The 12,602-nt window shown below is 37.0% G+C and overlaps 1 long non-coding RNA gene across 3 annotated transcripts; it reads left to right on the top strand.

Annotated features, from left to right (window-relative positions):
* The first annotated feature begins 2,891 nt into the window (after positions 1 to 2,891).
* LOC135772956 (uncharacterized) lies at positions 2,892 to 6,803 on the top strand. Of its 3 annotated transcripts, none has more exons than XR_010543318.2 (5): positions 2,892 to 3,196; positions 5,634 to 5,690; positions 5,805 to 5,891; positions 6,173 to 6,234; positions 6,394 to 6,803. It is a non-coding gene; the product is annotated as an uncharacterized lncRNA (long non-coding RNA). The 3 variants fall into 3 exon arrangements; XR_010543315.2 differs by having other exon boundaries at positions 5,828 to 5,891; XR_010543317.2 differs by lacking the exon at positions 2,892 to 3,196 and having other exon boundaries at positions 5,386 to 5,690.
* The last annotated feature ends 5,799 nt before the right edge of the window (positions 6,804 to 12,602 follow it).

The raw sequence follows: 12,602 nt of genomic DNA on the forward strand, positions 1-12,602 counted from the left end.
TTCAATAAAGTCTTCCTCTAGGTAGGCTTGTCACACATTCCTTTACTGATCTTAAAAAAATGACCATGTTTGCTACCTTTAAAATTGATCAAATGGGTATGAGCTTGCAGTAAGACTTTTTGCTCAGTGGGTAATCTCTCAGACAGACAGATGCTGTCACCTCCATGTTGAGAATTACTCTGTCGCCAGACTTCCAGAGACTGTCAGCGGAGAAAACAAGCTTGTGTGAGAAGTGACATTTAGATCCAGGATTTCTCCCCTGCTTTGTCTCCTACTGGCCGTAATGCTGACATTTAATTAGGAGTAGAATGAAGACAGCACTCCAGATTGAGCTTGTACTGACTCTGACCTTTTCAGCCCTTTGCTCTGATCTGTCATTATAATACCAGTCCACAGAAAAACACTCTCATGATAAGAATACCAAATTGCACAATTTACTGCAGCGAACGGCTCGATTTAGGGCCTCGGCATTAAATCTGCGTCCGCTGAGTGCCTTCCTTACTCTTATTCATTCAGCTTGTATCGCTACAATTCACTTGGTCTCCAAACAAAATCTTTTGCCACAAGGCGGAGGTCTACTTTTGCATTAATATGTTGAGCTTAAGGTCCTAAAGAGCCCCTTATGTTCCTAAAATGAAAGTTACTTTATGTAGTTGTTGTAATGAAATATGTTCACGTGTAGGCCTGTAGTGATGCGTCGATGATTTTGGCACGTCAACGTCTAATTTCCGTTGACGTCATATTTTTGCGTCAATGCTTCGACACAGTTCGCCACACGCACATGTGAGAACAAAACATTAAACATTAAATTTCAGGCGCAAAAAATGAATGATCACATTCGTCTAATATTTCGCAACGATCTGCTAGCTGCCCGTCCCATAAGCAGGCTGTCAAAAAAACGCGTCTCTGTAGCAGCCTGGGCTCTGAGATCTGCACTAGAGTTCTCATCGGGCCTGAAAATTACAACCCGAACCGGCCCGTGGCTTTTAAAGCCCGGACCCGATTTAACACGACACATCAACGTGAATTATCTGTCCGAACCCGCTGCCTTTTTTCACGGAGCGTAAAAGATTAAGCCCGAAGTCCGACCCGACCCGACTCATTTGCTTATATTTTTGACCCAAACCCGACCCGGCCCGGCCCGACCCGTTGAGAACTCTACAATTGGTTTCGCCAACCACTCAAAACCAAAATAAAGTTTTCCAACCAATCGCCGACAGGGGGTGGCTGTTGTTAGGTAGAACCCCATCACCCCATGTCGGTGATTGGAATGTCTTTAAAATGATGTAAGTGAAGTCGTACATACTACATGATTTCAGCGTATAGAGGCTGGAAGTGTGTATAGTAATTTTCTTGTGGACTGAATAAAGTCTATTGGCATTTCTTTTAACAACAAAACCCAGCACCGTGTTTTTATTCTTGACGTGATCTTTATAGGCTTCTGTATGATTGTTTTTTGGACTGGATTGCCACATTGAACTTAATAGCACGACGCGCATATCCGAAAGCGCACGTGCACAGCCAAACGACTTCATGTTCGCCTTCAAATTCACCCTTATTATGTTTACATCTAATAATGCATTCATTCATGCTTTCTTGATACATGGTTACACATCGTTTTCTTTCATGGACTATGGACCCCCTAAAGTAGTTTTGGCCACCCCCTGGTCTGACTTCGCTGATACAACCTTTATTTAAGTATATTATTAAGAATGTTTTTGGCATTTATTTGAGATACATTACGGTTTTTATTAATCAAGCAACAGAAACCAATCGTTAGATTAATTGTCCAATTAGTCGTAGATTAGTCGACTAATCGGAAAAAATAATCTCCCAATTAATCGTTTAGTAAATAGTCGTTTACCCCAGCCCTATTCACGTGGTGTATAGTTAAAAACACATTATTTTCCACATACCGTACATTATTGTTGTGCTTCTATGCCCCACCTTTCTAAAACGATTTAAGCTCATCGTTCTGAGAAAGCGTGTTCCGGTAATGTGACGCTCCTCACCATATATGTTAGATCATGATGGCCAAGCTGATCGATCAACTTTGCCAGCGCGACTCAAGCAGAACGTAACAAGGGTGCATTTCCCAAAAGCATTGTTTGCCAACTATGGTCGCAAGTTCCATCATTTCAGCATAGTTTAAAGATTCAAGTGTTTCGCGAAACCATAGCACATAGCACCAGAGGACATTCGCAAACTGCATCGCAAACTTGTGTGTTTGTAACTACAGCTGTTGAGCTGTGGTTAGAAGCATAGTTCCTTGTTATTATGACATGCAGACTGGCATTGATCATACTTTTAAACAAAATAAGCAAAAACCATGCAGTGCATTCTATATCTATTATTCTAAATATATGCAAAGAGCATTTTACGTCTTTTAGTTTGTAAACAGAATTAAAGCGCTGTTTTGAAAAGTGCACATTTGTGTAGGATGCAGACTTTAAGACCCTGAGGAATGTCTAGGAGGAGTGACATAAAAGGAAACTTTACGCAAACTTTACTTTACGCATTAAAGGTCCCATTCTTTCTGTGTTTTGAAGCTTTGATAGTGTTTGCAGTGCGCAATATTTTCACTCCTTCAGAAACACGTATCAAGTTCTGATTGTGTAGCTTGTTTAGTGTGTTGTGATTCGATAGCAGCTTAGCTTGCCGTTAGTTATGCTGGCGACTGACGCATTCCTGTGGGCGGAGTTTAGTCAAAAAACTCTTATATTGACGTCATTAAAGCAGGAAGTAGAGGGCTGTAGTCCAAACCGACCGTTCACTGTAGGCTTTGAAATAGGAATTCTGTTAAAGAAAATATATCGCCTGGCAGTGAACTTTGAGCTTTATCATTTTACAGGTATTATTATGCTTTTATAGCAACATTACACACTAACTACACTGTTAGATGTCGCTGTAGATTTAGCAGTACATTACTGTAAAAATCCACAGTACTATACTGTATGTGTACATTACAGTACAGTACTGCAGTTCATAATGCATTCTGGGTAAATTTGTTTGAGCGGGAAAATTTTACAGTATATTTTGGTCTTGATGTAACCTTGCTGTAGCCATTGCTGTAATGTGCCAGGTGTACTTGCAATAATCAGAGAAAGTGCGCCAGAGTCAAATCACACAGACAGAGGGAGAGAGAGCACAACTCCTGGCTGCAGCTGAAGGAGGACGATTGATTTCTGGCAGTTCGGTAAGTTTGAAATATTTCTGTTTCATGAAAACTTAATTTTTAGTTTAAGAATGTTGTCAATATTTTGTCACAATATTGTTTTAAACGTGCAATGAGAGAGAAAAACGGTCGCCAACAAAGTTTCAATCTCCCTCAGAAAGTAAGCTAACGTTACACCCAGATGTCTACCGCTGCTTTAACTCGCTTTATACCTTTATTAATGAATATAGGGTTGTTTTAACTAAATTATGAGGGTTTTGGTGAGTTTATATTGTGTTGAAAGTGTGGTGACAATGAAACTATTTTTAACGAAATGGACAAAGACCACCCGCCAGCGCAATCTTGCGGTCCCGGCATAATGGTCGTTTATATCTGCGTTTCATCCGTTCAGTTAGCGTCAGAGAAAAGTATTAAGTTCGACTGTTTGGCAAGGCTGACTCGTGGTTGTAAACAGACAGGACTTGACACGCCGTACACATCATACTGTAGTACCGCAGTCCTCCTCCACAGAAGTGAAAACAAGAAACCTCATATTTAACTGGATACATGCATCGAACTCATCGCAGCTTTAACTTCGACCAAATATCATTCAGACCTGGCTCATCTTAATATCAGATGAACGAAAGGGATTGCCGCGCTTATTGTTGTTGTTATTATATTACGGTAACGTTATATCAGCAAAAGCAGAGAATATCTTCTCTTAAGCGTTTTTCACGTCCAGTAAGTTGTCCAATACATTTTTATGACATATTGTTTCCACCACTTCAGATGCATTACATGCAGTATATATAAGTTTCCAAAACACATCAAATCAATGCACGAAAAGAGAATGGGCTCCGCATTTACGTAACGTAGACTAACTGTGTTCCGTACACTTTCGGGCTTTTCCGCAAGCTTTCGTCTACTCCTCGATGTAACTTGCTCAAAATAAGCATGTTTGTGTGCGCATTCTCTGGGGGAAGGCCTATTGTATGATTTACACTTTGATTGATGTCTTTTGGACCAATAGTTTTTTGAGAAAAGTGAGAAAAAGTACCTCCTCCGCCTGTGTACGAAAGATGATTAGGGAAAACGGTGTTCCGTACATGCTAACAATGATGTTCCGTACAGAGCGCAAAACTTGATTTCAGCTACGAAAATGGACATTAAAGATGAAATAATGTTTTATTTTACTTGATTGTGATGTTTTTTAATTTGTTAAAGCATGATGAAAGTTAAGTTAAACATAATCACTGCATACAAGATGGTACTGACAGACGTGCTATCCGACTGGCTCTATGCAGTCATCGGACGCAACCGACTTTAAACATTAAATACTCCAATTTCAAATATTTTTTTCAACAAAAGGTAATATATTTAACAGTTTGTGATAAAAATCATTCATTTTATAAAGACGTAAATAAAGTGTAAAGCATAAATTAAACTGAAATCCACATTTTTGCTGCCCCACTTGTCTCCCCCTGAAGCTGCTGTCTGTTAGCATAAGCCTGCCCACCGGCCGTTTTCAAACACAAGAGGCGCACACCGCAGATTTACTGAATAATCACTGAAACAGTTTGCATGAGGTTCTCTTTCCTGGTCGTGGATGAAAGATGGGGAAATGAGGATGACACAGATATGACTTTTGTGTGTGATCTCAAATTATTTATTGAGTTATTGGCAGTTAAATGTCATCTGTACGGAACATCGTTGTGTACGGAATACAGTTAGTCTACGTTACCTTTGTCTTCTCGTCTCTGTCATCTGATCCTTCATCTCTGGATGTAAAATAATCCATAATAACATCGTGTAGGAAACTGGCATCACCAGGATTGCTCAGATTTAGGCGATCATGTTTATCTTTAAAGTGAGCAGCTAGCTACTTAGTTAAAAAACTTTGCGTGAAATAGCGTGTTACACCGCAGCCGGTCCGGGTTAAACATTAGGGGCAGTCTTTTTACCTTGTCACTATAAATCGCTATTTTCTGCACTAAACGAGACATTTTCAGAGATTTTCTGTAGACAAGATGTTATAGAATAATAATAAAAAAAGACTTATTTAGATATTTATATATAATATATAATATAACAACTAATATATATATATATATATATATATATATATATATATATATATATATATATATATATATATATATATATATATATATATATATATATATATATTTGTTTTACAACTGACTAAACACTTACAGAAAGGTTTTATTTGTTAGCATAGCATGATAATTAATACATTTTTAAATCAATCACTTTGTCTCTGCACAATGAACATTATCAAATATTATTAATGTTGTAAAATATATTGTTCATTGTTAGTTCATATTAGCTAAGGCATTACCAAATGTTAAGTAATAAACTATTGTAGTAAAGTGTTACTAAATTTTCTTTTACCATTTCTTTCACAATGTCTACTTATTTCTATGGCTAACAGATTTTGTAACATTTGTCTTTTTTACAGTCTTACCATTGCTTGTAAGCTGGATTGGGTAAGATGGATCATCTTTAAAGGCACCAGGCAAGTACATGAAGTACAGTTACAAGTCATGTATTTTTTCGACTGCAATATTAAATGCTTTCACGTCACATGTAAAAGTACACAGGAATGTGGCTGATCACTTTTTATTTGTAGTTTACCTGAGTGGCACTTTTCAGGAGTTAAGGCAGATGTGGAGGCACAACGGGTGATACCAGACACACACCAAGCACATTATGTTCGGTAAGTTTGTACTTTACCACTACAGTTTCTTTAAATACCCATGTATACACTCATTCACTCATTCACACACAACACTGTAACACGACCATACACAACATGTACACAATTGTCTTTGTTTGCCATGTAGAAATATACAAACAGAAATATTCAGACTTTGGTTATAAGAAATTTAATAATTGTATTTATTTAGCAGAGGTGTCCCTGGACTTTATTGACAAAAGATTTTGTTTTCAGAATAAAAAGTTGTGTCCAAATCAGTAACAATTGTTCTTTCTGTTCAGGACATTCAATCATGACATGATCCAGGTGGATGCTGTCCATTGAGGAAAGAGTTTGTTCCAAGGTAAGTGAATCTTCTGTATTTTAATGTAATTAGGTGTGGAACAGTAGAATAAGAGCAAATGGTTTCAGAATAGGAGTAAATTCAAGGCTGAGTTTAGTTTTTTAAGAATATTTTTCTATCTTATATTTGTTGACTTAATGTTTATGATATTTCTAACAGGTTTCTGGATAGAATTAATTCCAAAGATGGGAAAAAGTGCACATCCAGACAAGGAGCAAGCAAAAAGACAAGGAACTTGGTGCAGAGAAAAGCTGTGGCCATTAACCCCCATGTGAACAGCTTAATGCAGTCCCTGATTGAGTTCGAATGGACGACTTCAAAGTAAAGGCCACTGTGGTCTGTCTGCCACAGTTTAATTTTTAATTTATTTTTAGTGTTAAATGAAATTCAAGTAGAATATTTAAAACTATGGGCCAGTGTTGTTTTTACCACAGTGAAATGTTACCTTTTAGTCGATGATGGACATTAAACTGAAAACTTCAAACTATGGACCAGTGTTCTATTTGCCAGAGTTAAATATGTTACAGCAGGGGTCTCCAAACTTGTTTATACTTATTGATTTTATTTTATTTAACTTGTTTATATGTTTATTATTGTTTAAAATCTTGTTTTAAATATGTTTTGTTTCAATTAAATGTTTTTTTAAATAACATTTTGATACATACATTGCTTGGATTGCCTTTTAATTCATTATGTTTTAATTTAGCATTTTTACCATATTAATAACTATAGATTTAAACCTAAATATCTAGCTATTATATATAATATTATTGTATTAACTGTAATAAGTAATAAATAGTATTTATGGGTCAATATAGACATTACAGTAAATTGCTGTAAAAATAGACTACTGTAATAAAATATTGTAAAATTACAGTACAGTACTGCTTTGTAACTATACAGTACTAGTTTGTGTACTGTAAAATGTTATTACAGTACAGTACTGTAAAACCAAAATACAGTAACTTACTGGCAACCGTGCTGCCAGTACCGTACTGTAAAAATACAGGGAAATCGTTAACAGTGTAGGGTTTAAAAAATGGGATCAGAAAAACGTGACCTTTAATGAAATATGTTGAAATAAAACAACAGATAATTAAATCATAATAACAAATTAGTCTTCCAATGCAATTTATGTTATTTACAGCAATAATCTGACATTAAATCGATTTAAACAGATTAATTCGTATTCCACCTCCCACATGACATCATCAACTATGTTGTCGAACCAACATGGTTCAAATGACGAATGTGCGACAAAGTTACTATGTTTTTGGGAAACAGTCCTGACTAGGTAGTTAGTTTCTCCAACAATGCATCATACTATGGTGGTTCAGCAGTGAGTTACGGCGTTGTTCCGGAAACGCACCCCAGATCGGTAAGGATACTAAAACATAAAATCATGTTTGCATTTGTGATTTAAGAAATGACAAATAACAAGCACTACTCTGCACTGCTCAAAACTTGTGTATGAATCAGGGTTTGAATAGTCACTAGTAAATTCTTTAAAGGGGTTGGGGGTTAACAATATTTTATGCATTCTGACTTATTAATAAAGTTAAAGAGTTGTAATCCTCATGCCGAACAAATGCAAAGTGTAAAAAAAGTAGTTGAGCGTGTGACTGAGAATTTTTATGCCAATCTCAGGCAGTAAGTAAAGTTGATGTTAATTTTAAAAGATGTTAATTTTATTCATTTGCTGTAATCCACAGCTTTAAAATTCATACGATAGTGAGGACTGCGAGGAACAGATCTGTAAATTGGGTTATTGGGTGTACACATCTATATTTGTGTGGTATATGTAAACATCTGCTATGCGAAAAAGCATTTTTATCATTCTCCTACTTTTTTAAACCATTAAAATTTCACAGATTCTGCATATGATATGTAAACCATTTGAGCAGAACTGTGTCCTGTTTATTTGACCCTGGACCACAAAACCAGTCATAAGGGTCATTTTATTTTTTTAATTGATTAAAATGAATAGATTTATACATCACCTGAATAAATAAGCTGTCCATTGATGTATGGTTTGTTAGGATGGGACAATATTTGGCCAAGATATATTATATAACTATTTGAAAATCTAAATTCTAAGGGTTAAAAAAAACAGATTACACCAGATTATCCTGCTAAAAACCAGGCTGCGAGACCAGCTAAAACCAGCCAAGGCTGTTTTTAGCTGGTCTTTTCAGTAAGGATAGTTTACAATTGGGTATAAAAGCACGGGATAACTGTAACATTGCCAAATGTGATCTTCTGAATGGCATTCTTCTTCATCTTTAATAAGAATCAAAAGTCCATGTTTTTCTTACTGTTCAAATTAATTCTTTAAAGAGAAATGCAATATTCAAATGTTCATGCTTTGAACACTTACACACTATTACATCATCTATTTTCATCATTTTCTTCAACCGGCCATGATGACAAGTTGAGGTGAGCCGGGTAATACTGAGAATATCAGCCACAAACAAAAGACAAACTTGATTTTGCTTTGAGCATTGAGCAAGAAAGAAAGCTTGAGATTTTTTTCAGCTGTGCCAAGTAGCAAAACCGAGCTCTTTCTGTAGTCTGAGCTCCCCACGTCTGCTCAATATCTCTAAATAGCCGCTTCCACACCCTAGGTTGCCCATCAGTCTTTAGAAAAGTGACCCCAATACAGAGGACCACAGAGACTTGACATAGTCTTGGCAGCCAAAAGCGCACAGATGTCCCTGCACGATTGGGCAGACATCCAAGCTGTCTGAACAGCCCGAAATACTTCTCATGCTTACGGATTCGAGAAACAGCGTTAAAGCAAAGGGACTGGCCACCGGCGCATAACAAAGAGAGATACAGAGACAACAGATTGCAGGTAGAAGGTCAGCTACCCAGAGTTCAGTGAATGCAGAGAGGATCTGGCCATTGACAGTGACTGACTCTGACAGCGAGACACGGGAGCGAGGTCCTCCCGTGGAAGTGACAAAGGAGACATCCTGTGTGGGTGAAGTTGAATGGCTGAGATGGTGCACATATGGTGAAGGGTGTCATAGTTCCTGTCTGTAGCTCTCAGAGGAGACCATATGCCCCCGCAGCAGGTCTGGACACCTATGGACTGCCATTATCTGCGTAATTTAACAAAATGGGTCCCAGGAACAGAGAATGTGGTCAATGAGGCGTGTGCTCCTGGACAATTGTACAGTATATGATGAAGAGGATAATATAGCCTTGGCACCACAGGGCACAGGCAGAAACTTCAGAAATGTCTATCAAAAATAAATCATTGTAAATAAATAAATCAATCACAAGTACTGCGTAGTTGACATTTGCATGGACACTTAGTTTATAGTAAATTTGACATTTTACTTTTATATCATAGACTGTAAAAAAAAGATGGACGACGCTTGTTCGTTCTCTTCCATTGGTGAAAAGTGAAGCTGCCAGTGTCCCGATATGGCGCTGACATCTTGGGTCTTGAGTCTGCGCAGTATCGATTTCGAGACCAGTCATGCACAGTAGTGAGCAGGAAGTAAAGCCGCGAATTCAAGACCCCGCCCTTGGAGAATGCGCATATCACACGATATCACAGCTGTCAATCATGACGTGACACCACCGTTTTTATAGCATTAAATAACTAACTAAAAACAAACTTATTTTAAAAACAAACATTTGAATTTACATCAGCGTGATAAAAACTACAGTAAATGACAGAAACCAGCCTCGGAAAAAAGATAATTGAAGTGTAATTAAATTTTTTTGTTGGTCTCAAGTCCCATTGAATAACATGGGGAGGCTGGGTTTATGACCTATACTGGGACCAGTCACTGGGGGGCGATTGAGACGTTTTGGCTTCACTTTTCAGGGCTTGTGCGGCACGCTTGGTTTATATCTATGGACCTGAGGTATGGAAGCTCAAAAGTGCACAACACAAACTAAAGTCTTATAATCTAATCATGCACTTTTAGAAAGGATGTGTTAATTTTTTACACATTGTTTTGTGTTATCCTGTTTAACACATTATATGTTATTTTAACACATAATGTGTCATTTTGTGTTGATTTTGTGTTCAAATAAATAAAAGGGACAACACAAGATGCGTTAAAACAACACAAAGTGTGTTGTTCCAATAATAACACAGAGATTTGCCTACTGTAGTTAAGGATAATACAGTTGTGCTTAACTGGACACAACATGTGTTGTTTTAACATATTCGTTTTAAGAGTGTTAGATTAGAAGCATGATTTCACATTTAGCTGGGTTTTCACAGGCTGGGTGAAATTTCTCTGTCTGTGCAACAACTGTCTGTGCTGAAGTCTAATCATAGTCACAGAAGACATTTATTTATTTTTGGGCGATCTGCAATAATGAGAATAAGTATGTGCTTTGTGTAAAGTGTGGTTGTACCACACAAACATTTACTTATGTTTTATACCACAAGTCTGTTGAATGGTGCATCCTGATTGGCTAAGAAATGTTGCATGGGTGTTGATTATTTTTCTGATAACCACACAGCTAACTTGTCAAATTTCCTAAAAATAGGCACCAGAGCAATGTTTGTGGTAACCGTGGTATAAGCGGAATAATTGACTCTGGTCCTTTGAATTATTTGAAAATAATGCTAGATTAAAATTCTTGTGGATTAATAACTTTAATACTTCTCTGAGCTTCATAATATACTCCAGAGAGGACCACGACTGCAGCACATCGTCATTTAAACTACTTTTGGTACTGCTTTTGAAAATTTTCAATAAATAAACGATTTGTGATTGTCTGTCTGTTATGCTTTTTATTTATAACAGTCCATGATTTTAATAAACTGTTTTGGGTAGATTTAGTGGTAGGACTGTATTAGTGGCATAAAATATCTTTTAAATGCAATATTGTTATTATTGTTAGAAAAAAAATTTCTCTCCATTACATTGCAGAATATAAAAAGAATAAAATAAGTATTTTTATTTATTTATTTTATTTAAAGCGACACCATGTAATTTTTCAACCTTCATAATACATTTTCGAGACCCTTGTGATAGTACATCAACTTTAAATAGGTTGAATGACATGTCTCCAATAGCCTGATGGGGTCTGTATCGCTTTCACTCATACTTTAAAACTTAGGGTTTCGGGTAGTAACCAGAACACAAAAAAAACTACAAAATTCGACCGCTTTACGGCATACCTCACTTCCTCCAAGGGCAATCTTTATAGTATGAAAGATTTGTAAATGTTTTATGTTTTGTAACTGTAAAAACATAATAATGCTACGATTAAATGTTGCAAATACGTCTACCTTGTAAGCTTCAGCATCTATTTAAACATACAAAAAATATGTTTATTAAGACCAGGCTGCAATAACACACCTTGCATTTGATTTCATCCAGAGTCTGCTCCAACAAGGTCCGTGTAACGCTTTCCAGTTCTTTTTTCAATTTGCACCATCAAAATGAATCAAATGAAAAATTGGTTTCAAAGTTTCATTTTTCAATTTTCATGAGTACTTTACAAACGGACAATTGTCTCTCGGTTTAATTTTCAATTCTAAGTGTTTAGGTTGTTGCTTTAGAATTTCAGGTTTTGGAACAAACAGAAAAATGACGACTTGTTCTAATTTTCCATTTCTGTGTTTGCGCTTGCGGCTGGAACGTACCATTATCGCCGGGGGTGGAGTGCAGTCTACAGCCGGTCACGGACCCACAGCGCTATCGCTTTAAATCACACCATATTTATCTCCTCTATGTATATGACACATTTATTAAATATATTTTGAATAACAATAATGCCTGTAAACATTTATCTATCGGACATCGGTTGCCGTTTTGGTTTTTATCAGTAGATGGCGATGTAACGACCTGGCAGTAAGTCCATGCACTCAAGACGTGATGGATAAACCTGTATCTGCCGCAGTTCAGCCTGCATAATGGCTCGAAAAGTTTAATCATGTTACCCCGATATATTACGAGGTAGCGAGTCAGGTTTGTCACCTGAAAGTTGCCGTTTCGAGTCTCATGGGCGGCCGCTTGTGCAAGGCACCTTCCATTGCTCCCCGGGGGCTGGGTGCCCACGACTCCGGGTGTGTGTTCATAACTGACAGTGCGTGTGTTGCTTACTTACTGGATGCATTCCATATTTTAAACCATGTCACTTTTGTTTTCCTTTTTAAAAAACTTTATTAGGGTATGAGCCGCGAATGCCCACTCCGTGACGCCTGCCCTTTTATATTGGCTCATTTACTAACCATATTAATATTTGAGATATCCACATCCATTCCCAGCTCTTCTACCAGCCAACAGATCACACCTACAGTGGTGTTAAAAACATGGTACTAATAAAAGTGAATAAATTGCAAAAAAATTATAAAGTGAGATTATTTCTTTATTTTAAATGTATTGAAA

This window comes from Paramisgurnus dabryanus, chromosome 19 (genome assembly GCF_030506205.2).
Source record: "Paramisgurnus dabryanus chromosome 19, PD_genome_1.1, whole genome shotgun sequence".
NCBI classification, from domain to species: Eukaryota; Metazoa; Chordata; class Actinopteri; order Cypriniformes; family Cobitidae; genus Paramisgurnus; species Paramisgurnus dabryanus.